The following is a 24,510-nucleotide window of genomic DNA, read 5'->3' as shown; positions in this document are numbered from 1 at the left end:
GTAATAGAGGAAAGTACTTAACCAAAAATACCATACAATACCTGAAAGCCTGGTGTCATAATATAAGAACAACTAAATACATCTCAAATGTCAAAAGATACAATAATAGTCCAAAAAGATCATAATATGTTTTTGAATATACCAAACAAGACAGGAAATAAATAGAAAGAGGTAGTAGGTCAACTCTGAAAGCATAGATCAATCGCTACCTTGAATATACTCCAGATATCGCCTGAATCAGCTACCGTGTGATGGAATTGTACCTGAATCTATACAAAAAGAACGTAGTAGGAGTGAGTATGGTCCACTTGTACTCAGTAGGTATCATAGGCCAACTGAGAAAAGTAAGAAATAAAGCATACAAAATACATACTATGGGCACATCACCTGCAGTAAAAAAATATTTTAAACAGTAGTCCACATCATCTCTATTAATAGTTCTATGATATTCATATATACCACATACAAATATAAGAAAGAAATACAAGTATACAGATATCACACATACAAGTATGAAACAAAATACCCATTGGCAAATATTACATTAAAGATGATAAATCAACATAGAATGAGCACAATATATAGAAAATGCAATGAAAATAATGACAATGATGATATGATGGGATGCACAAGGTTGTTGCAAAACATCCGTATATACCTACTGAGCTATGCACCGAGGTAGGATTCATGGGGGGTTCGTCAACCCATATACAATCCAATATTCAATACCAATATTCATGACTCGTCTCAGGCACTTCACTCGACAAATGGTCTATAAAGATTTCATCCAATTAGTGTTTCAAGTATTTCCACAGTGGTACTAATGTTTCACAATTATACACAACATGAGGATGCAAAACTCACAACCAGGCAGAAAGAGAATTCTAAATTCAACCAATATACCAACCATGTGAGCCAAGAATCCACTCAATATGTAGCCAATCATGAATTCAAGTAATCCATATGCCAATAGAGTAATATACACAAAAATATGCCATTGATATTACATAAATTCCAATTTAGACAATATCCACCAAGAAAAACAACTAATTATATTATTACCAGGTTAATATCACATTAAAAGACCCCACACGGTCACACATAACAAATAATGTCTCAATACCACGAAATAACAACTATACAAGGCCCCCACATAGGCACACACCAAAAATAAATATATTTAATTGGTGTCCACACCCATAACATGATTTTATACCAATATTAACTACCTAGCCTAGTCAGAAATAATTTAAGCCATAACCTATCTCAAATGTAGAAACGAGTCCAACATGCCTTCAATACCGAGCTTTTCCCTCACAAACAAACCTGGAATCAACTAAAATATATAAATATAGAATCTACGCATCAAAAGGAATCCAACGTTATCCATATTGACCATTTTTGAGTCAGGATCAAAATGAACCCCCGAAATAGATTTTTGAAAAAAAGATAAAACCATGATTCTAGTCCAAAAATATATTTTCCATAACTTATAGAAGAAAATCCAGGTGAGAATGATTTAAAATTGTGGTTTAAATTGAGAAATTTCTAATTTAGGCCTTTTGGGCCAAAATTTCCAAATTTTAGTTTTAGATCTAAATTTTAACAAGGTTTAAATGATAGAAATCAAAGAAAAGTAATTAAAAGATGAATTTGGAGCTTACCCAAACTTGAAAATGAAAGAAAATGCTCAAAAACTTGAAACCCCAAGCACTATGTCTCAAAAATGGTGAAAAATGGTGAAAATAGAAATTTATGTCCCTCAGGCATCGCTAAGCGATCATCGGGTCACTTAAGCGGCTATTGCTTATGCGACCAGGTGTTGCTTATGTGATACCTAATAACTTCACAAGTGTCACGTAAGCTATCTGGCTGGTTAAGCAAATTGGCTATCACTTATGTGACAAGGGAGTCGCTTAAGTGACACCCCGGCTGGCTGCCAGTTCGCTTAAGTGACCAAATTATTGCGTAAGTGGTGCACTAGCTGGAAAAGTCTCCATAGACCCCTCAAAATTCATTTTAAATCCTGAGAACATAAATAAACTTTGCTACCTTAGCAAATTTAACTGTACAGACTCAATGGTGGTATTAGATTATTGAAAAAATGTAGTTTTTACAAAGTTGACCCCCAAAACTCAATTTCACAATTTTTTGAACTGTGAGTTAGGATGAAATATAAACGCCATAAAATCACACCAACTATGTTACCAACCTAACATTGATGTTCCAGATCTGCTGGCACAGCCTGTTTTGCCGTTCGATGCACAGATCAATAAATATTCATCAAAGTCAACTATAGAGCCTTTATAACTACCACAAATCACAATTTCACATAAATCACACTAAAATAAATTGAGAACCGTGCCAATCATCTTCACACTCTAGAAATACCACAAAATAACTTGGGGAGGGATAAAATGGTCAAATCATAGAGAAATAAATATTTTACAAAAATCAAGTCATTACAGACAATGAGGGTAAATTTGACTGCAAAGTATGATGGATGGTATATTTAACCAATTTTTCAAATAGAGGGGAAATTTTGACCTTTTTCACTTAACTAAATTAGAGAAAAGTAGTGTTATTTTGCATCAATTTTGTAATAACCTTCAGGTCATTTTCTATATTTTTACTTATTTCTACCATTAGAGATTTCCTAAAGCTGCCCTATGTTATTTATGACTTACTGGGACTAACAGTTTAGTTACCGGATAGTTTATTTGTTTCTTAGAGCTAATTTCCTATTTTAAAGTCTTTGTTGATTCAAATTAGCTACCGGGCAAAAATTTCAGTTAAATGATCTTGTATGCCAATTCTGGATATTCCATCAGCCCCAGAATATCAATTTTTGGCTAGGTAGACCCTTTGGTTTGTGTCCTCAGACACCCAAGCTTTTTTTGAGCTATTGGTTGGACGTTAAGAAAATAGAATATGGGTGTGGGACCTACTTTTTATCGAAATGACCTTAAATGGAAATTTTGACTGTGTCATTGAGTTTGAAATATCGAATTTGATAAGGTAGAATAATCCATTTATGTATACAGGATTCTGGATAAATCTCAAGGGGAAGCGGAGACTTAGAAATTTCTAAGTCTAAGCTGGTGCTGGTGCACTCGCATTCGCGAGTCACCGATCTCGTTAGTGGTCAATCGACTAGTAACAAGTATCATAAAAGCGACATCCTCAATAGTGACGTAAGATTTGTCTATGTGATTGCTGAGTATTGCATAAGCGATGGCAGACCAGTGGATGAGTATCGCGTATGCGATCGACATACCATGAAAGTGATTCTCTTGTACTTGGGAAGGGTATAAATACCCCATTCAGCTCGTTTTGTCTATTTCTCATCCATTTTAAAGAGTTTTAAACCCTGAAGAGTGGGATAGCTTGGCAATAGTAATTGGGGGCAATTTTTGAGCTTGGATAAAGATTAATTACAGGATTTTCCTTTAAATTTGAGGTAAGATTCCTTCATTTTCATGGTTGATTTTTCCATTCTCATCTATAATTCCTAAACCTTGGTGACTTGATTTTAGCATCAATATCGCTTAAAATTTACCCATTTTTAAGGGTAATTACTCCTTGAGCATATGGGGATGTTGAGTTGGTTTCAAAAATGCGATTTTCATAAACGGGCCCTTTATGGGATGTTGCACAATTTTGGACTCGAAGAATAATAGTGAAATATGGGTATCATTGTTCTTATTTTGATGATTAGATTATGATTTTTATAGTGTGTCACCTTGCGGAAGCTTCTTGAAAGGGAAAATTAGTGATTTAGCAAATTTTTTGATCTTTCTTGGGCATCTAGGCAGGCTAGGTTTCCCCTCTTCATAGGTTGAGATATTTCATAGTATGATTATGATATTATGTTAGATTTAGGATGGGTTTTAAGTGTTTGTGATAAAATTGACAGTACTTGGGTTTGTTGGACCTTTTAGGCTATTCGAAAATCGTAATTTAGGCATAGTTAGCTTAGTTGCTTAGTTACTTAGTAGAATTTCTATCTTGGGGATAATTAAGGCTTGTTAAATATCTAAAAGTTGATGTTTATACCATATCATAGTCCAGGATAGAGTTTACCTTATAATAGGTTTTGGGATTAGAAGTGGGCCCTTTTCGGCCCATCTTAGGCCAAGACTTGAACTAGTTTTGGGTAGACCTTTATATGTGCTTATTTTATAATTTAAAATGGTTATTATGAGGTTTAATAAGATTAGATACTTAATATCCATGATGGTTTGATATTGGGAGTTGATGTCAATCACGGTAAAAGTTGGTAGTTATTAATGTTGATGATATATGTATCAATTCGAGTCCGATAATTAATTATTATGTTGATGAGAGAAATATAGGTTTGAGTTAGACTATTAATTATAATTTTAATGATATGTACTGATTTGAGTCCGACAATTGATTATTATATTGATGAGAGTAATACCGATTAGAGTCCGACTATTGATTATAATATTAATGATATATACTGATTCGAGTCTAGAAATCTATTATTATACTAATGATATGAATATCGATTTAAGTCTGAAAATTGATTATTATATTGATGAGATGAATACCAATTTCAGTCCAGCTATTGACTATGGTATTGATGATATGAATCAGATCAAGTCCGATAAGGGAAAGTGTTCATAGGTGTGACATAATATGGATGGATTCATACTAATAACATGAAGGTTGGTAGATTATTTTTTTTGGTCACATATTTTCCTTGATTTTACCCTCCAGGCTTATGGAGGCCTGCGTTGGGTTATTTACTTTTCTGTATTTAATAACTTATGGAGGCTAATCTTGTAGTTATAAGTGCTACTTCTTCATGTTATTGTTTTAACTTATTTATTCAATTGTGTACAGTGAGGTGGGAGTTACTTACTGGTTTGAATTTTTCTTGACTTAGTTATGTTATCCACATCTTATCATATCTATATCATGATTTAGCTCAATCGGCTGATGATACCTACTGAGTATCCATGGTTTTGGTACTCATACTACAATTCTGTACTTTTTTGGTACAAATTCGAGTACTAGTTGCCACCGCTGATTTGAGGACCGTGCCATGGTGGATTTCAGAGTGAGGGTGATCTCTTGGGGCCGGAGTTGCCCCTTTTTCCTTTTACTTATCTATGTCTAGTCTTTTATTTTGAGATAGATTGTATTAGCTATTCTAGAACTTATTGTGCATTATAGTAGCTCTTGTACTGACTATACCAGGTCGTGGGATGGTTTTCGATATTATGGCTACCTTTCAGATTATTTCTATTGCCTTGCTTATTTATGAATTGTATTATCTAATTCATCCTTTTTGGGGGCATTTCCACCAAGTTAGCCCAGTACAATCAACTTCGAACTACCATTCATCTTACCTACTGGCTGAATTTAGTAGGTGCTATCATGACTCATTAATTGGGCCGTGACAAATTGGTATCATAGCTTAGTTTTCACTGGTATTGTTGGTACATGAGCAAATGTCTAGTAGACGCCCGGAGATTAGAATGATAACTTCTGTTTCTTATCTTAGCGAGGCTATAGGACATTCTTAAGAGTTTTTTACTTTCTTTTACTCATTTTGTGCTAAGAGTCTGAGTTGGTTTCTAAAGCATTTCTTTGGTTACACTCTTCCGTAGATGGCTAGGACACGTGCTACCGCTACATGAGACAAAGGTATCGAGATCGAGCCTAGGGATCCTGTCACTGTCTTTAAATGACCCAGAGGTTATGGACAGCCTCGGGATATGTCCCCAGCTAGTTGACAGGATAAGGGACCTTTACCAGATCCTATTCTCACTCTTGAGCCAGAGGTTCTTCTGGCCCAGCCAGCTGTGGGCCAAGGACTGACCCAGCCAGCAGTGGACCAAAATTACATATAATATCATATAGGGTCCACTTAAGGAATCATACTTTTGAAATTATCAATGCATCCCTCTATGCTCAAGGAATTTTTATCGTTAAGAATGGGTAAATTTTGAGCTTAAATATAGCTAAAATCAACCCACCAATATTTTAAAGATTTTGAGAATTAATTGGGAAATTATCAATGAATTTGATAAGAACTTAACAAGAATATGGAGGAGAAACGCGTTATTCAAGCGAATGAACACCCCAAAATCACCCACTGATGTTTCTCCTAAGTTCTCACACTTTTTAGAGTTTTACACTCTTGATATTAGGTGAAAAATGGGAGAAACTAGGCTAATCAAGGATTTTATAAGTACCAGGTAATGCTTAAGTGGATACTGGGTCGATTAAGCGGTCATCTCTTAAGCGACCAAGTGTCGTTTTTGCGTCATTAGCTAAGTCCACACATGTCGCTTAAGTGATCTTTGGCTACTTAAGTGACCATCGTTTAAGTGACAAAGGCATTATTTAAGCGAGACATTGTTAGCAAGCTAGGTCTCTTAAGTGACCAACTGGCTACTTAGGTGGCCTTCGCTTAAGCGAATGCACTAGCTAGATACTTGGAATATTTTCAAGTCTCCGTCAAACCCTTGAGATATATCCAGAATCTTATATATGTAGATGGACTATAATACCCTATCAAATTCAATATTTCAGACTCAATGGAGCAGTTGAAATTTCCATTCGAGGTCTTTTCGATGAAAAGTAGGTCCCACACCCAAGTGCTATTTTTCTTAACTTTTAGCCAGTAGCCCAAAATGAGTCTAAAAGCCTCGGGATATAAAGAAAGGGTCCACCTATCCTAAAATCAATGTTTCAAAGCTGTTGGAACTATTAAATTGACATACAAAGTCTTCTGAATAAAAGTTTTACCCGGTAGCGAATGTTAACCAACGAAGACTTCAAAATAGAGAATTGACTCGAAAAATCAAATGAATTGCCCAGTAACCAAACTGTAAGCTCCAACAAGTCATAAATGACTTAGGACAACTATAGAAAAGTTCTAAATAACATAAATGAGTGGGAATGTAGAAAATGATCGGAGGGTCATTACAAGTTGAATTTTAGACTTTATTAGAACATTAGAAATATGGGTATTATTGGATTCATGTTTATGCATAAGAAGTATTTTTGATAGATTGTGAGTGTCTCAAGGCCACTCAAAAAGGGAAGACTAGTGTTGTAATTTTTTTAAGACTTGCAGTTTGGCTTCAAGGTTGGTCATGACTTCACTTTCTTTAGACTTTTTTTTGAGTGGGGGCTTATCGAGTAAAATATGTAATGGATTGAGTGAATTCCGTGATTTGAGTTCTAACTGAGATGAATTATAATTGTGATGACTGATTAAAGGCTTATATTGTACTAATGATAGGAGACTTGGTATCCTTGGTATTGATATTGTGGTTTATTGCAGCTTGTGTTAGTGGTATGACTATGATTTTTAGAGGTTGAAAATATCTATTGCATATGATTTTACTTTATTTTTGTGTTTATGCATATTCATATATCTCAAGGTTCATAGAACAGTGAATGATCTAACTTTAAAAGAAATGACATGAAAGAATTATTTTGAAAAAAATGATTGATTTAGTTTCACTTTGAGTCTAAATATTGTAATACACACACACACATATATATATAGACATACACACAAATGTTGACTTATATATGGACTTCGCAAGTCCTCACTTGGTCAGGAGAGAATGATCTCTAAGGGTGTAATCAATAGACATTAACTATTGCATAACATTCCATACCATTGTATTACATTGCATATCCTTTTGGGACTGAGGTTGTGATTAAGATACCTATGATATTGCTTGATATTGAACTACTGGACTTTTCTGCCTATCAATATAGTTTTTGCTTAAAGCCTAGTTGGCCTATGATGCTTTGAGTACAAGTGGATAATACTCTATCCTACTTTTTTACATTCTTTCGATGTAAATATCAACTTGAGTGCTCCCCACAGATAGAGATCGTGCACTTTGGAGGCATATTAGAGTTGTAGCAAGCTCCTTGTTTCGGGTTCTCCTCAACTTCATCTATCTAATTTTTGCCTAGTTTTGATTCTAAGACAAACTTGTCGTTAATTTGACATTCAGTATCTAGATTCGCTCTTGTACTTGTTACACCTGAGTCATGGGATCGTATATTCATCTTGGTTCAGACTTTCTTGTAAATTCTGTCGATGATACTTTGAGTTATTTTTGTCATCTTTTTTATCATTCAATTTAGTGTAATCTATTTTTTTGTTTATATTGTTTTTCTATATTGTTGATTTAAGACTTACCTACCACGGTTTGGTTAAGGTAGGCACCATCACAACTCATGAATTTTTGGATCACAACAAGATTGGGCCATACTTTCAATTTAGTGTGCAGTTAGTGGGGTGAGGGAGTTAGATAAGGTTGGTCTTTCTCTCTGTACATTCAACAAAAGTTAGGTTCATACTAAACACCACTTATTTAGGAATAAAATAAAAAGGCTAAAAATCACACATTTAGAAATGAATGGAATATACAGTTTTAAAAAATGATTGTGAAAATAAGTAATTAACGATAATTGAGGGCAAATCTGGAAAAATAATTATATTTTACTGATATGTTAAAAGTGATAAGTAAGATAGATGTGATAAGTATGATAAAAGTGAAAATCTATTTTTTCGAATAGTGGATAAATAAGAGTAAACAGAGGAGCACATATGAGAGCATATGTATAGAAAGTGGGGCTTAAAGTTGTAAGTAGAAAGAAACTCAGCAGTTTTGTCAATTATAATAATCATGGAATACATGTTAAATTTCATGAAGAAAATTCAAAGGTAACTGGTTAGTTTCTACCAAAAGTTATAAAGAAATTGATAAATTTTTGTACTATTATTTTTTCTTTCTTTATGGGTATGTTCGGTATGGAGGAAAATATTATTCGTGAAAAATATTTTTCAAGAAAATATTCTTTAGAAAGAGTTGTTTCTTACTTATTTTCTTATTTTCGGTACATAAATATAAACTATTTTCCTAAAGCCATTTGTATATATCTAAAACAAAAGAATGAGAATGGATAGAAACAAAGTGATGGATATCGTGTGGGGAGGAAGGGGGATAAGGGTAGAGGACATGGAATTTTAGTGGGTGGGTGGGGGTAGGTTAGGAGGGTATGGGTAGGGAGTTTTTTTAAATAAAAAATCTAAAAGTTCTAAACTATTTTGGGGTCAGGGTAGGTGCTGGGGTAGGAAAAATAAGTTTTTAAAAAATATCTATTTTTTTTTATTTGGGGGTGTGTGTGTGTGTGGTCTTAGGGTAGGGAGTAGGTGGAATAGAAAAAACATTTAAAAAAATCTATTTTTTTTAAAAAATTAATTTGGTGTGTGGGTGTGGGGGTGGAGTTTGGGGTTGGGGGTTTGTTTGGTCGGGTAAAGGGGTGGGTAAGAAAAAAATTTTGTGGGTGGGGTTGGGGGTGGTGGCTGGGGATGAGTGATTTTGAAAATGATATGAGAACTACTCTATAGTCATTTTTCTTGTTTTGAAGGAACTTAATTACCTAGAAAAAATATATTTTAAAAAATTTAGAGAAACAATCATGAAAAAATGGGAAAATATTTTTCTTTATACTGTAATGACCTTTTTCGTCGTTATGGGTGAGTCTAGTAAACAAAAATTAGGAATAAGCTTTTTCCTAAATTGGGAGTCAAAAATTTCAGACTAGGCTAGTCTTAGATAAAATTCGTGAGAGATATGGTCTAGGACAATTCAATAATGGATTGGGTTTTAGAAATATCAGTCTTGGCTAGTCTTGGATGATGTTCGATAGAGGTATGGTCTAGGATAATTTGATAATGGATTAGGTAAATGTGAAAATATTTTACATGTTTTTATGTTATCTATGATGATAAGAAATTCACAAGATCTTTCGAAAGTGAACTCGGATAAGTAGAACTCCCCATATCGAACATGACATAAAGGATTAGTTTGAAATGTCATAGTTTGAGGATGCATTGCAAAAGAATAATACTAGAAGCAGTCCTGAGTTTCTGGCTCACCACACCCGCTATAAAGAATGGCAGCTTGATATGACTGCACCACTATAGCAGAAAAGTTTTCACTATAGTGATAGTCAAAGTTAGTAAAGCCCGCTATAATGGGCAAAACAAGTTATATTGAGGCTGCCACAGCGGGATAGAAACACTATAGTAGAATATTTACAGATTTATTTAGAAAAACACACCAATTTTTTTATAATTTCAAAAATATTTGAGAAGCGCAAGGGTGATTTCCACCTAATTTTAATCCAAATTCTTTGTAAAGTTAAGTCATTCCTTCCGTTAAATCGCAGTTCGATTGTAAACTACTAGAAATTTTCAATTTTTGAATTTTGGGAATGATTTAACTTAACCTAGCTAATTTTTTGGTGCACTTAAGTTAATTAATTAGAAAAACCTTGGGTTTTGATCAAATATTGTTAATTTAATCTTTCTTATTGATAATTTACTATTGTAACCATGAAATCAAAAGAATTAAGGTGGAAGTATGGTAGACAAATCCTAGAATGGAAGAAATGATCTTGAATTTAGCCTTGAGGTTTGGGTTAGGGTATAATCCTCGATATTATAGTTTAATTGGTTGATTATTTGTTATATTCTTGGTTTTAGACCATAATTAATCCGAGGTCACAAGAAAAGGAAAGATCAAGTTTGCTAGAGTATTTCAGGCCTGTATTGAGATAGGTGATGGTCTAATATAGTTAAAATTTAACTTGTTTTTTTGTGTGCATGATAACTGCTCCTTCATATTGTTTGTTACAATGCATGTTCAAGGAAACTGAATGACTATTTGATATCCTATGAGTTAAACACATGCAATGAACTTATATGAAAAGCTTGTTGACTTTTACAAGTGTTGTTTCTATTTTCATTGTGGTTATGATTATTGTGATATCTATCATTATTATGGAATGCACTAGTATTGGTTGATATAAGGTTGTTTGACACTTGATGTCTGGTATTTGGTACATAGAAAAGAGCTTGTTCCCTGTAGCTCATGGCTAGTAGGAGACCATAAGATCTTTAGCATGTATATAAAATGTATAAGTGAGTGTGATGCTTCCTTTAGAGAATTAGGGATTATGTGTTTACTCGTTATATTAGTTCCTTAAGTGAATCAACCTTATATATTGACTTGTTATAGTAGTTCCTTGCGTGAACCAGGCGTACATGCTTACTTGCTATATTTGATTTCTTGATGCAAATTAGAATCCAAGATTTTGCAATTATGATAGTTTGGAATGGATCCTTGAGTGGTTTGAGTTTAAATGCAAGGTTTGAATGATTTTATCTTATATATATACTTGTATAATTGGGACATGGTTGATATATTTTTTAAGTCATGGTTGTTGACTTGGAGTTTTGTTGATGGTCATGTTCTTGACTTGAATTGTTATCCATGTTGACTTGTATTGACTAAACTCTATAATATTGTTAAATAAGGTTAAGTGTTATAAACTTTGAGATAAAATGGTAGGTGTTCATGGTTATCTTGATTTACTAAGTTATGGTTACTTATTCATATTTCTCATTTAGGTTGGCTGATTATCCTAGAAGTACACCATTATTTTTTAGTGTACTATTACTACACGTTCTTTTTTTTTTTTTGATGTGCAGAGCATATTCTAGAGACTATTTTGAGACCTCAACTGTAGAGAAGATAACATTTAAACTCAAGCCTGAGCTACATCTTCTAGGCTATCTAAGTTTTTCATTTAATTTTTGGTCCATTATTTTGGAAGTAGACATTTTCAATTATTTTGGATTGAACCCATCTTTATTGACATTTATAGTGTTTTGGTATAATGAGTTTTAGATTCTAGGGGATTATTAGGTGTTTCTTTATATTTTATAAGATTATCATTATATTTGTTGCTGACATTAGCTTAAGTCATGCAAATCAGCTAGTTTGCCTTATTTTTTGCTAAGTGTCAAGTTTGTTTGATTTGGGGTTGGATGGCTCTCTTACCGAGAGTTAGTTTGGATGCTAGTCACTGTGGGTTGGGATCGTGATAAAGTTGGTATCAAAGTCCTAGGTTCATTGATCTTGTTGTACCAAAATGAGTCTAGTAGAGTCTTATAGAATGGTACGGAGATGTCTAGTACTTTTCTTTGGGAGGCTATAACACTTTAAGATACTATGATTTTAATCTTCTTTTGTGCTATAACTTGATTTCAATTGGTAACTGGTGAAACAAATTAATATCAATCTTATTTATTCTTTTGTCCACAGACGATGAATAATAGATCGAATGGATCCAAAGCCAATAGAGCCATATCCTGAGCCCCCAGACTAGCAGCTTGAGCTGCAGAACTGGTGGTTCAGGGATAAGGATGCAAAAGAGGTAGGGAAAGGGGAAAAAAGAGAGCAACATCCGCCAGGGGTGGTGCTCTAGATATAGCTGATTAGATTGGTTAGAAATCAGTGACACATCATATACCCTAGGATCATTATAAGGCGGTGAAGGAGATAAATAAGGATGTTGTGGAGCAGGAGTCACCACTATCTGGATATATAAATTTTTCCTCTATGTCTTCTGAGATAATTCAGTAGGTGCTTTCTTTTCTTAATGGATTGGGCCGCTCTTGCTATGCCTGCTTATCAATTTTGAGGTGTTTAGTTCCTAGAATAGATGAGGCCTTAAGAACTGAAATTTTTCCTCACCTGGTGTTAGATCCTATCATGACTGGGATGGAGCATGACATATCGACCAAGTTCCTATAGATGAAACCTCGTACTATTGTTGGCTCTGAGATGGAGATGTATTTGAGTTCATTATATTGTTGAGCAACATGATGTTAAGTTTGTTACTTTCCAGTTAGAAGATGATGCTAAGTAGTGGTGGAGGGCGTATGTAGAGTGTTATTCACTAACTTTGTCTCGATTGACATGGGCTTAGTTTCATACCTATTTTTGGAGAAGTATGTACTTTGTACTCTTCATAATGGAAAAAATAGTTTTTGTCCTTGGAGCCGGGCAATATGTCTATTACAACCTATAAAGCCAAGTTTCATGGTTTTTTTTGTAATGCTGCTCAGTTACTTAGTATAGAGGATGAACGAATTTGTTTTTTTTTTTTTATGTAAGGCCTAACTATTGACTTGCAGGTTTTGACTATTCATATGACTTCTACCAAAAAGACCTTTAAAAGAGTAGCTAATTATGTGAAAGAGATTGAAGGAGTAAAGCAAGTTTATCAGGCAAAGGTATTAGCGAAGAAGTTTCAAAATGTGGGTAACTTTGGAGGTTCTTACTCCTAGGTTCATAGTCAGCAGGCCTTTCTAACTCACCCTATTCATCCAGCTTCACCAGCTTTTATAGTGGTCAGTCATAGGATATTCAGTATTCCTCAATTGCTCATGGGATATTCAATATCCCTCAATTGTTAGAGGCTAAATGACTTCTTATTCTTCAGTCAATAGGCTCTCTTTAGCAAGATTATTGTACTTGTGCTTCTTTGGGGAACTTCAAAAGAGAGTATTCTTAGAGACAGGATGAATTCTAGGGCTAGCGGTAGGCTAAAGCTGTAGTTCTTCTACTGGTAGAGATGTCGGAAGCAATGGTAATGGTAAACATCGTCAATGGGGTAAATAGGGTAATAATTAGGGAAACCATCGTAGAAACTGAGATAATGGTAATACAGGTAAGGGTGGAGCACAACATGCTAGAGAGGTTACCTAGCTTGATAAGAGCGCTCACTGTTATGTCTTTTGAGGTAAGATCGAGATTGAGGCATCTATTGCCGTCATTATAGGTACTATTTTTATCTGTGACCAAATGGATACTATTTTGTTTGATCTAGGTTCCAGTTATTCTTATGTATCTATCATATTTTACTTGGGGTTGGATTTGATTTGTGACGTACTTGGCTCTCCTATTTATATGTCTACTCCGATTGGAGACTTTGTGGTAGTGACCCATGTGTATCGTGCATATTCTATTTTTTCATATATTTTCAAACTTGGGTAGATTTGATTATCTTGGATATACTTGACTTTGACATTATCTTGGGTTTTACTTGGTTATCTCTATATCATGCTATTTTAAATTATAATACTAAGACAGTGACCTTAGAGGTGCTCAAAATGAATAAGTTAAGTGGGAAGGTGTGTATTAGCCTAAGCTTATGAAAATTTTATCTTTTTTTGAGCTTAGAAGTTAGTTGTGAGAGAGCATTTGGATTTTCTAGCACATCTTTGAGATGCTAGTGCATAATCTCCTTCTATTGAGTCAGTCCCTGTGGTCTTAGAATTTTAGGAGGTGTTTCCCACAGATTTGCCTAGTATACCTCCAGACTGGGACATTGACTTTTATATTGATTTAGAGCTTGGTACTTACCCCATTTCTATTCCTCCCTATTGAATAATTCCATCTAAGTTGAGGAAACTCAAGACTCAGTTATATGAGTTACTTAATAAGGGGTTCATTTATCCTAGTGCTCCTTCGTGGGGTGCTTCAGTGTAGCCTAAGAATGTGTATTGATGAAAGGCAGTTAAATAAAGTTACCATAAGGAATAAGTGTCTTTTGCCATGAATAGATGACCATTTTGACCAATTACAGGGTACTTTCATTTTATCCAAGATAGACTTGAGATCGAGTTATCACCAGTTAAAGATTCATCCTGAGGATATACTCAAGACATCCTTCAGGACTCGATATGGGCATTATGAGTTCTTGGTTATGTTATTTGAGTTCACAATGTGTCAACAACTTTTATGAGCTTAATGAAGGGTACCTTTAAGTTATTTTCAGATTCTTTTGTGATTATGTATGTTGATGTTATTTTAGTTTACTCCAAGAGTCAGGAGAAACATGCAAGTCATCTTTGCATTTTTTTGTGAATTTTGAAAGAGAAACATTTGTATGCTAATTTCTCCATATATGAATTCTGGTTATCTTTCATTACCTTTTTAGGGCTTGTGATTTCGAAAAGAGGGGGTGATGGTAGATTCCTAGAAGATTGAGGCTGTTAAGAGTTAGGTTTGCCTAGATATGTGATTAAGGTTAGAAGTTTTGTTGATCTTTCTAGTTACTATAATAGTTTTTTCAAGAATTTTTCATCTATTGCTACTCAATTGATAAGGTTAACCAAGAAGAAGGAGCCATTTGTTTGTCCAGATATGTGTACGAAGAGCTTCCAAAAGCTAAAGGCACTTTTGACTACAACTCCTATTCTTTCATTGGCAGTTGAAGGTAAAGATTTCATTGTATTTTGTGGTGCTTCACTCTCTAGTTTGGGTTCTATATTGATGTAGGATAAGAATGTGATTTCCTACACTTCAAGGCATCTAAAACCTCATGAGAAGTGTTACCCACCTATGAATTGGAGTTACAGTAGTGGTCTTTGGACTTAAGATTTAGAAACTTTACCTTTATGGTGTCAAGTGTGTGGTATTCATGGACCATAATAGTTTGCAATATGTTTACACTAAAAACAATCTAAATTTGAGGCCAATAAGGTGGATAAAGTTGTTTAAGGATTATGTTGTGACTATCTAATACCATCTGGATAAGGCCGATGTGGTAGCAGACGCGTAGAGCCAAAAAACAGTAAGTATGGGTAGTCTAGATTATTTGAGGGTATCAAGGTGACCCTTTCATAGAGAGATTTAGAATCTAATATCTCAGTCAATGTGCAATTTGGGATCTCTAAAAAAGTAGAGTATTGGCTAGCGTGGAGGTAAGGTTAATATTCCTTGATCATATCAAGGTCAGATAGTTTGAAAATAATGAGAAATTAAACAAACTTTAGAACAAGGTAGTATGTGGTGAAGATTCAAATGCCACGCTTGATAGTGTGGGGTTTTAATGGTGAGGGGACACATGTGTGTACCTCAGGTTTGTGATTTGATTTCTTATTTGCTTACAGAAGCTCATGTTTATTGATACTTATTCATATAAGTTCAACCAAGATATATCATTACATGAGACAACTCTAGTGGTGGACTGGGACGAAGAGGGATAAAGTTAAGGACATGTCTAAGTGCCATAATAATCAGAAGATAAAGTAAATACATCAAAGGCCTACTTCAGAGGATGCCTATTCCCGAGTGAAAATGGGAGGGTATTGTAGCACCCTAGGTTTTTGTCCCTTGGAATTTTTTTAAATTTATCCTTACTATCCTGATTATGACTCACCCTATGAGTCGTTGGACCTTAATCTTAGCTTGACCAATGTGTGTAGCTAAGTCTTCTGCTCTGAGTATGAGTGGCTCACTATGAGTCATTGTAACTCATTATGGGTCGTTGCGTGCAAATCATAGGATGTCCAGTATATACCCAAATGGTTGCTGTGTTGTCTATGAATAGACCCATATGAGTCGTAGTGCGACATTATGAGCCGTATTATATGAGTTGTAGGGTCAACAGTGCGTGTACCCTAAAACCTGTCTTATCTATAACTCGTGATGATAAGTTATAATGGATCCCAATGAGTCATATAGTCACCCGTAGTCACTGACGACTAAATTTCAGCTTTAATCTAAGGGTACTTTGGGCAATTCCTTCTTACCCAATTAAAACCCCACGTTTACAAAACACCTAAAGGGGTTATTTCTTATTCATAACATAATTAATTACTCTCAATACTCTCTCCAATTAAGGGTTTCCAAGAAGTAGGTCATCCAAGAGCTCAAGGGTTGAATTCTTCCTGCAAAACTTGGTATTTTAGGTATGTTACTCATCCCTGATTATTATTTTGTGAAAGTCATGACTTTATGACATGGTTCAATTGAATGGTTTTGAATGTGGGTTTCTAACATGGTTGAGGGTTTTGATATGGTTGCTCCTTAAATTATTTTCCCATGATTCATTTTATATTGCTTATGCTTTATTAATGGTTTAGAACTTGTGGGGTGCATGGGAATGGTGAATAAACTAAGAGGTCATGGTTTTCCCCAAATTGATGTTTTAAAAATTGGAATTGGTTTTGAATAACGGTGTTACCTCAACCTACATGTGTAAATGGGTTTGAATTATAAAACTGTCACTTGGTTTGACTTGCTCACCTATGTTATTGCATTGCATAATTGGTAAATCAATAACTTAGATTTTAAAGGCCTTGTTAGCTATGGTATAATGAACAAAGAGGGCGAGACATTACCCAAGATTTTGATATTAATGAACAAAGAGGGTGAGGTATTCCCCCCAGTATTAATATGATTGTTATGGCGTAGAGGTAAGATTACAAGTGTTTGGGTATGACGATGCCCACAGTGTGGCTTAATGGTTGGTTCATTGATTAATAAATGAGTTATGTAAAACTTGCTATAAATTAGGTTAATGGGGGTTATGTAGAAAAGTCGTAAAGGTGTGGGTCTTGGATGACTTGTATTGGAAACTCATGTTTGCCGACATAAGGTTTGGTCTTGATGACTGTGTGCACATATCACACTTGATATATATTTTGGGATGGCTAGTTTCCTTGATAACTTTAGCTTTCCCTTAGATTTTCTCTGGTTCGTGTGTCTAACACGCATTGAGTCTCTTTCAGTAAGGGAAGCTGAACCCATATAGCCCATGGGTGCCTATTATGATGGTTGAGCTACATAGTCTAGGATAATAGTTTACTTTATGCTAAACCTTGTTCCCTGTGTCAACATATTACTTATTTATGTAATATGATGTGGTTCATATGGTATTTGAAATGGTTTGACTTGACATTATTTTGTCCCCTATCCTTGAGTTACATGGTATTGTTCACCCCACTAACCATCTCCGAATGCTGTATCCCCACGCAATGCAGGCACCAGAGATATTGCTACATTTCCTAAACAGAGTTAAGTGGATTGGCTCGGTTCATTGATTCATTATGGTGAATTGGTGAGCTTTTATTCTCCAGAAGACTTAGACATTTCATTAGTTTCTTTCATAGACTAAAAGTGAGAGTTTATATTATCATTAACATTATCATTGTCAGAGTCGGGGACATGTCCCGACCAAGGTTAGTTTTGGTTTTCTGTGCATAAAGGCTTTGTTGGAGTATTATGGACTTGGGTGGTGTTGGTTTCTTGTTATCAGATACAAACATATCTTTTATTCTTTAAGTTTATTTCATGCTATCTTCTTGTATGTTTGGAATTCTATCATTGTTGGACAATCTGTGGTATTTGGGTTAATTTTAGGGGGTGGTCTCCGGTCCATGGTGGACTTGGGATAACCATCATGACCACACCCGGGTTTGGGCCGAGACAAAGTTGGTATCAGAGCCTAGGTTTGGTGTCATTAGGTATCCACATAGCCATGTCATGTAGTGTATCTTTTATTGGTGCGTAGCGCTCTACCCTTACAAGGGAGAGGCATTTAGGAATATTTCTCTTTTCTTGTGATCTATTTTTAGGCTATAGAGTCTAAGGTCTTGAATCTCTTTTAATTACCCTATGTTTGCTTTTCAGATCATGCCTTCCCACAGATTTGATGTCCAAGGAAACTCCTCTATCCCACTCAAGGAAAACATTGATGGAACCCATCCTACATAGGGTTTATACTTAATCGAGGGCTTCTGTTCCTTGTAGCTCTCTTGGGGTTCCCCTAAATTTCATTAGTCCTTCTCGGGCTCCTCAGAATGATGTGACTAATGCTGAGTTTCGTCGTATAATCTATTTGGTTAGTTGGTGGATTCTCAGTTTCGCCAATCTAAGCATATGAGTGATGTTACTCCTTTTGAGGTCACTAGAGTTGTCCAATTTATGAGGTTTAAACCTTCATTTTTCACTGGTTCTAAGGTTGAGCAAGATCCTTAAGGATTTATTAAAAAGATGGAAAAGATTTTTTATGTGATGCATGCCTCTAGCTTAGAGGGTGTGGAATTTGCTGCATACCAACTGAAAGATATAGTATATCAATAGTATGAGGAGTGGGGTCAATTGAGGGGTGATGAGGCTGAATTGGCATCTTGGGATGACTTTTCTAATGATTTCTTTGATAACTTCTTTCCTTAATAGTTAACGGAGGCGAAGGCTGAGGAGTTGTGAACCTGAGGCAAGAGAGGATAAAGTGAAGAAGTATGCATTAAAATTTCACCAATTGTCTCATTATGCTTTGGAGCTGGTGTCCTCTATGAGAGTTCAGATAAGGAAATTTGATTCGGTATTATCCCATGATTTGATATTGGAATGAAAAACTACTCTATTGAATAAAGACATGGATATCTCTAAGTTAGTATTGTATATTCAGGGTGGAGGTCAGTAATAGAGTGGTAGGGATGATGGAAAATGGTCTAAGAACAAGTGGGGTAATTCTGATTCCTACTCTACGGCTAGTGCTCTTTATCCAAAGTTGTCGCGTGATCATCGTCTTTAGAATAGTGTTGGTCCTAAGGTACAAGGTGCCCAATCTCAGGCCAGTGGGGCCTACTCAGCTCCATTCTATCATCTTTATAGATTTTATGGACAGTCACACCATGGTTTCTATGATGAGGGGATAAATAAGTATTTTAGGTGTGTCCATCCTAGCCACTTTTAAAGGAACTGTCCTTCAGGCGATGTTGCTACGGGGGAGAATAAGGTCCCGATTCCTACTTCTTCTACTCCCACACCAAAGGGTGCTACTTCTGGATCTAGCACTGGTCGAAATCATTTGTATACTCTTGCTACCTACTAGTATTTTGAGGCATCTTCCGATGTTGTTACTGGTATACTAAAACTTTTTTCTCATGATGTGTATTATGTTTTATCCTGGGTCTACTCTTTCTTATGTGACCCCTTCTGTGACTATTCATTTTGGTATTTGTCCTGAGTGTATTTTGGATCTTTTTTCTGTGTCCATCTTAGTTGGTGACTCTATTATGGCCCGGAGAGTCTATAGGGGTTATATGGTATCTATCGGTAGTAGGGAAACATTAGCGAATTTTATAGAGTTAGACATGCTAGACTTCGATGTGATTTTGGGGATGGATTGGTTGAACTCGTGCTATGATTCCCTTAATTGTCAGACCCAAAGGGTCAATTTCCATTTCCCAAATATGTTGGTGATTAAATGGGAATGTAGTTCCCTAGTGCCCAAGGGAAGGTTTATATCTTATCTTAGGGCCCAAAAATTAATTTCCAAGGGGTGTCTCTACCATTTAGTGCATGTTAAGGATCCCAGATCCAAAGGTCCTTTACTTTAATCTATCCTTATGGTCTGTGAGTTCCCTGAGGTGTTTCCTAATAATTATCCTGGTGTTTCTTCGGATAGGGAAATTGATTTTAGGATTGATATTTTTCTAGACACTCGTTCTATCCCTCCTTATAGAATGGCTTTGGCTGAGTTGAAAGAACTAAAGGAACAATTGAAAGATCTGTTGGATAAGGGTTTTATCCGCCCCAATATTTTTTCTTAGGGTGCTCCGATTCTGTTCGTCCATAAGAAGGATGGGTCACTTCAGATGTGCACAGATTACCGCCAGTAGAATAAGGTGAATGTGAAGAATAAGTATCTACTTCTGAGGATTGATGATCTATTTGATCAACTTCAGGGTGCTAAGTTATTTTCTAAGATCGACCTTTAGTCAAGTTATCATCAGTTGAAGATTATGGAGGTGGCTATCCCTAAGACCGCCTTCCAAACCTGGTATGGTCACTTTGAGTTTTTGGTAATGTCCTTTGGTTTGACTAATGCCCCAATGGTATTCATGGATCTTATGAATTGGGTTTTTCATTAGTTCCTATACTTATTTGTTATTGTGTTCATTTATGATATTTTAGTATATTCGAAGAGCAAGGCAGATCATGCCGATCACCTTAATTTAGTGTTGCAGACCCTTAAGGAGCAGTGATTGAATGCTAAATTCTCTAAGTGTGAGTTCTAGTTAAGTGTTGTGACTTATCTTTGTCATATTATTTCTAGCAAAAGGACCATGGTGGATCCACAGAAGCTTGCGGTGGTTAAGAAGTGGTCTAGACCCACGACTTCAATTGATATTCAAAGCTTCTTGGGTTTAGCCGGTTATTATAGAAGGTTTGTTGAGATATTATCTTCTATTGCTGCCCCATTTACTAAGTTAACTAAAAAAAAGGCAAAGTTCTTATGATTGGAGGCTTGTGAGGGTAGTATCGAGAAGTTGAAGGATAAGTTGTCTTAAGATTAGATTTTGGCACTACCCGAGGGAACAGATGGTTTTGTGGTTTATTATGATGTGTCTTGTGTAGGATTAGGTTGTATGTTGATGCAACATGGCAAGATGGTTTCATATCCTTCTAGATAGTTGAAGTTTATGAGAAGAACTATCTGACACATGATTCAAGTTATTGGCTGTGGTTTTTTCCCTAAAGATCTGGTGCCATTACTTATATGGGGTTCATGTTGATATTTTCTTAGACCATAAGAGTTTGAAATATGTGTTCATCTAAAAATAGTTGAATCTCAAGCAAAGAAGAGGGCTTGAGTTGCTCAAGGATCACGTCATGAGTTTCCATTATAATCCAGGTAAAGCTAATGTAGTTGCTGATGCTCTTAGTAGGTTATCCATTGGAAATTTTTCTCATGTTTATGGGGAGAAGTGAGAATTGGTGAAAGATATTCATTATTTAGATAATCTTGGGGTTCGTATCTTGGACTCCAAAGATGGCGGTGTGATTGTTCAAGAAGTGGTGAAGTCATCTATAGGTGCTGAGGTGAAGGAGAAACAGATTTTGGATCATGTTTTGATGAAGATAAATGATGATGTGGGTCAATAGAAAGTGATGGATTTTAAGATTGGTGGTCATGGTTTCTTGAGGTACCAAGGTAGGTTATGTGTTTCTCACATTGATGGGATGTAAGAGAGGATATTTGCTGAAGCTCACAAGTTGAGGAATAGTGTTCATCCTGGATCTACAAAAATGTATCATGAATTGAAGGATATTTATTAGTGGAATAACTTGAAGAGGGATGTGTCTAATTTTGTGGCCAAGTGTATGGTGTGTCAACAAGTAAAGGTTGAGCACTTGAGGCCTGGTGGTTTCTCTCAAGATATTGAGTTTCCCGTATGGAAATGGGAAGTGGTTATTATGGATTTTTTTACTGGCCTCCCACGGTCTCGTGGCCAGTTGTCTTCTATTTGGGTCATCGTGTATTGGAGGACTAAGTCGGCTCACTTTTTACCGGTGAGAACTGATTTTTCTTCATACGAATATGCCAAGTTTTTTATTGAGGAGATAGTTAAGCTGTATGGTGTTCCAGTTTCCATTATTTCTGATCGAGGTACTCAGTTCTCATCTTATTTTTAGCATTCATTTCAGAGAGATTTTAGGGATTAAGGTGAACCTTAGCATCGGTTTCTACCCTCAAATAGATGGACCATCGGTTTATGAAGTCCAAATACCCATTCCTGTTTACTGCTTCAGATAATTATGCTTAAGGTATGCGTATTCCTTAATATCTTTGTTTTCTATCTTTGTTAAAGGTAAGTGTGGATGTATTGGGAGTCAAATCGTGCTAATAAATGCCTTGTCCAGTCATTCGAAGATGAATGATCATAGGGGGGGATAACACCCTAAGTTTTTGGTCCTTAGAAATTCTAAAATTTTATCCTCACTGTTCTGATTATGACTTACCGTATGAGTCGTAGGGAGTATTGACGAGTTGTTGGACCCAAATCGTAGCCTGACCAGTGTGTGTGGCTAAGTCTTCTACTCTGAGTACGAGTGTCTCACTATGAGTCATGAGAACTCATTACAGGTCATTGTGCGCAAATCATAGCATGTCCAGTATATACCCAAATGGCTATTGTGTTGACTATGACTATACCCTATGAGTTGTAGTGTCCCATTATAAGTCGTATTAGGTGAATATTAGGGTCAACAATATGTGTGTGCCCTAGAAACTGTCTTGGCTACGACTCATGGTGACGAGGCGCAACAGATCCCTGTGAGTCGTACAGTGACCCGTAGTCACTGACGACTAAATTTCAGCTTTTAATCTATGGGCACTTTGGACAATTCCATTCTTACCCAATTAAAACCCCACATTCATAAAACACCCAAAGGGTTTTTTCTCATTCATAACGTAATTAAACACTTTAAAAACTCTCTAATTCTCTCAATTAAGATACTTAGAGTTTCTAAGAAATTGGTCATCCAAGGGTTAAAGGATTGAATTGTTCTCGTAAAACTTGGTATTGCAGACATGTTACACTTCCTTGATTATTATTTTGTGAAAGGCATGCCTTTATTACATGGTTCAATTAAATGCTTTTGAATGTGAGTTTCCAACATGGTTGCTCCTTGAATTGTTTTCCCATGATTTATTATACTTTGCTTATGCTTTATTAATGGTTTGAAACTTGTGGGGTGCATGGGAATGATGAATAAACTAAGTTGTCATGGTTTTCCCCAAAATGATGTTTTATAACGGTGTTCCCTCAAACTACTTATGTAAATGGTTTTGAATTGTAAAATTGCCACTTGGTTTGACTTGCTCATCTATGTTATTGCATTGCATAATTGGTAAACCAATAAACTTGGATTTTAAAGGCCTTCGTTGGCAATGATATTAATGAACAAATGGGGCAAGGCGTTCCCCCAAGATTTTAAGATTAATGAACAAAGGAGGCGAGATGTTCTGTCGTGCTTTAATTTGATCGTTATGGCATAGAGATAAGCTTACAAGTGTTTGGGTATGATGTTACCCATAGTGCACCTTAATAGTTGGTTCATTGATTGATAAATGGTTTATGTGAAACTTGTTTTAAATTGGGCTTAATTGGGGTTGTATTGTGAAGCCGTGAAGGTGTGGGTCTTGGATGACTTATACTGGAAACTTTTGTTTGCCGACATGAGGTTTGGTCTTGATGACCTATGTGCACATATCACACTTGATATATATTTTGGGACAGCTAGTTGTCTTTATGGCTTTAGCTTTCCTCAGATTTTCTCTAGTTTATGCGGCTAACACGCATTGGGGCCCTTTCAGTAGGGGAGATGGACCCACTTAGCCCGTGGGTGCCTATTATGACGGTTGAGCTACATAGTCTAGGATAATGTTTTACTTCATGCTAAACTTCATTTTTTATCCCAACATATTATTTCTATATGTATTATGATGTGGTCCATATGGTATTTGAAATGGTTTGACTTAACATTATTTTTTCCCCTATCCTCGAGTTACATGCTAATGTTCACCTTACTAACCATCTCCAAATGCTATATCCCCATGCGATGCAGGCATCAGAGATATTGCTATTTTTTTTACATAGAGTTAGGTGGATCGGCTCAGTTCCTTGGTTCGTTGTGGTAAAGTGGTGAGATTTCATTCTCTTAAAGACTTAGACATTTCATCAGTTCCTTTCATAGACTTAACATTATCATTGTCAATTTAGAGTTGGGGACATGTCCCGACCAAGGTTGGTTTTGGTTTTCTATGCATAGAGGCTTTGTTGGATTACTGTGGACTTGGGGTGTTGTTGGTTAGTTGTTTTTGGGTCGATTGCCGGTTATCGAATACAAATATATCTTTTATTGTTTGAGTTTATTTCATGATATCTTGTTATATATTTAGAATTTAGCCATTATTATGCAGTGTGTGGTGTTTAGGTTAGGTTCAGGGGGTGGTCTTCGGTCCACGGTGGACTTGGCATACCTGTCACAACCATGCTCTGGT

This window comes from Capsicum annuum, chromosome 1 (assembly GCF_002878395.1).
Source record: "Capsicum annuum cultivar UCD-10X-F1 chromosome 1, UCD10Xv1.1, whole genome shotgun sequence".
Lineage (NCBI taxonomy): Eukaryota > Viridiplantae > Streptophyta > Magnoliopsida > Solanales > Solanaceae > Capsicum > Capsicum annuum.
The sequence above is the reverse complement of the archived record's forward strand: the minus strand, read 5'-3'. Positions refer to the sequence as shown.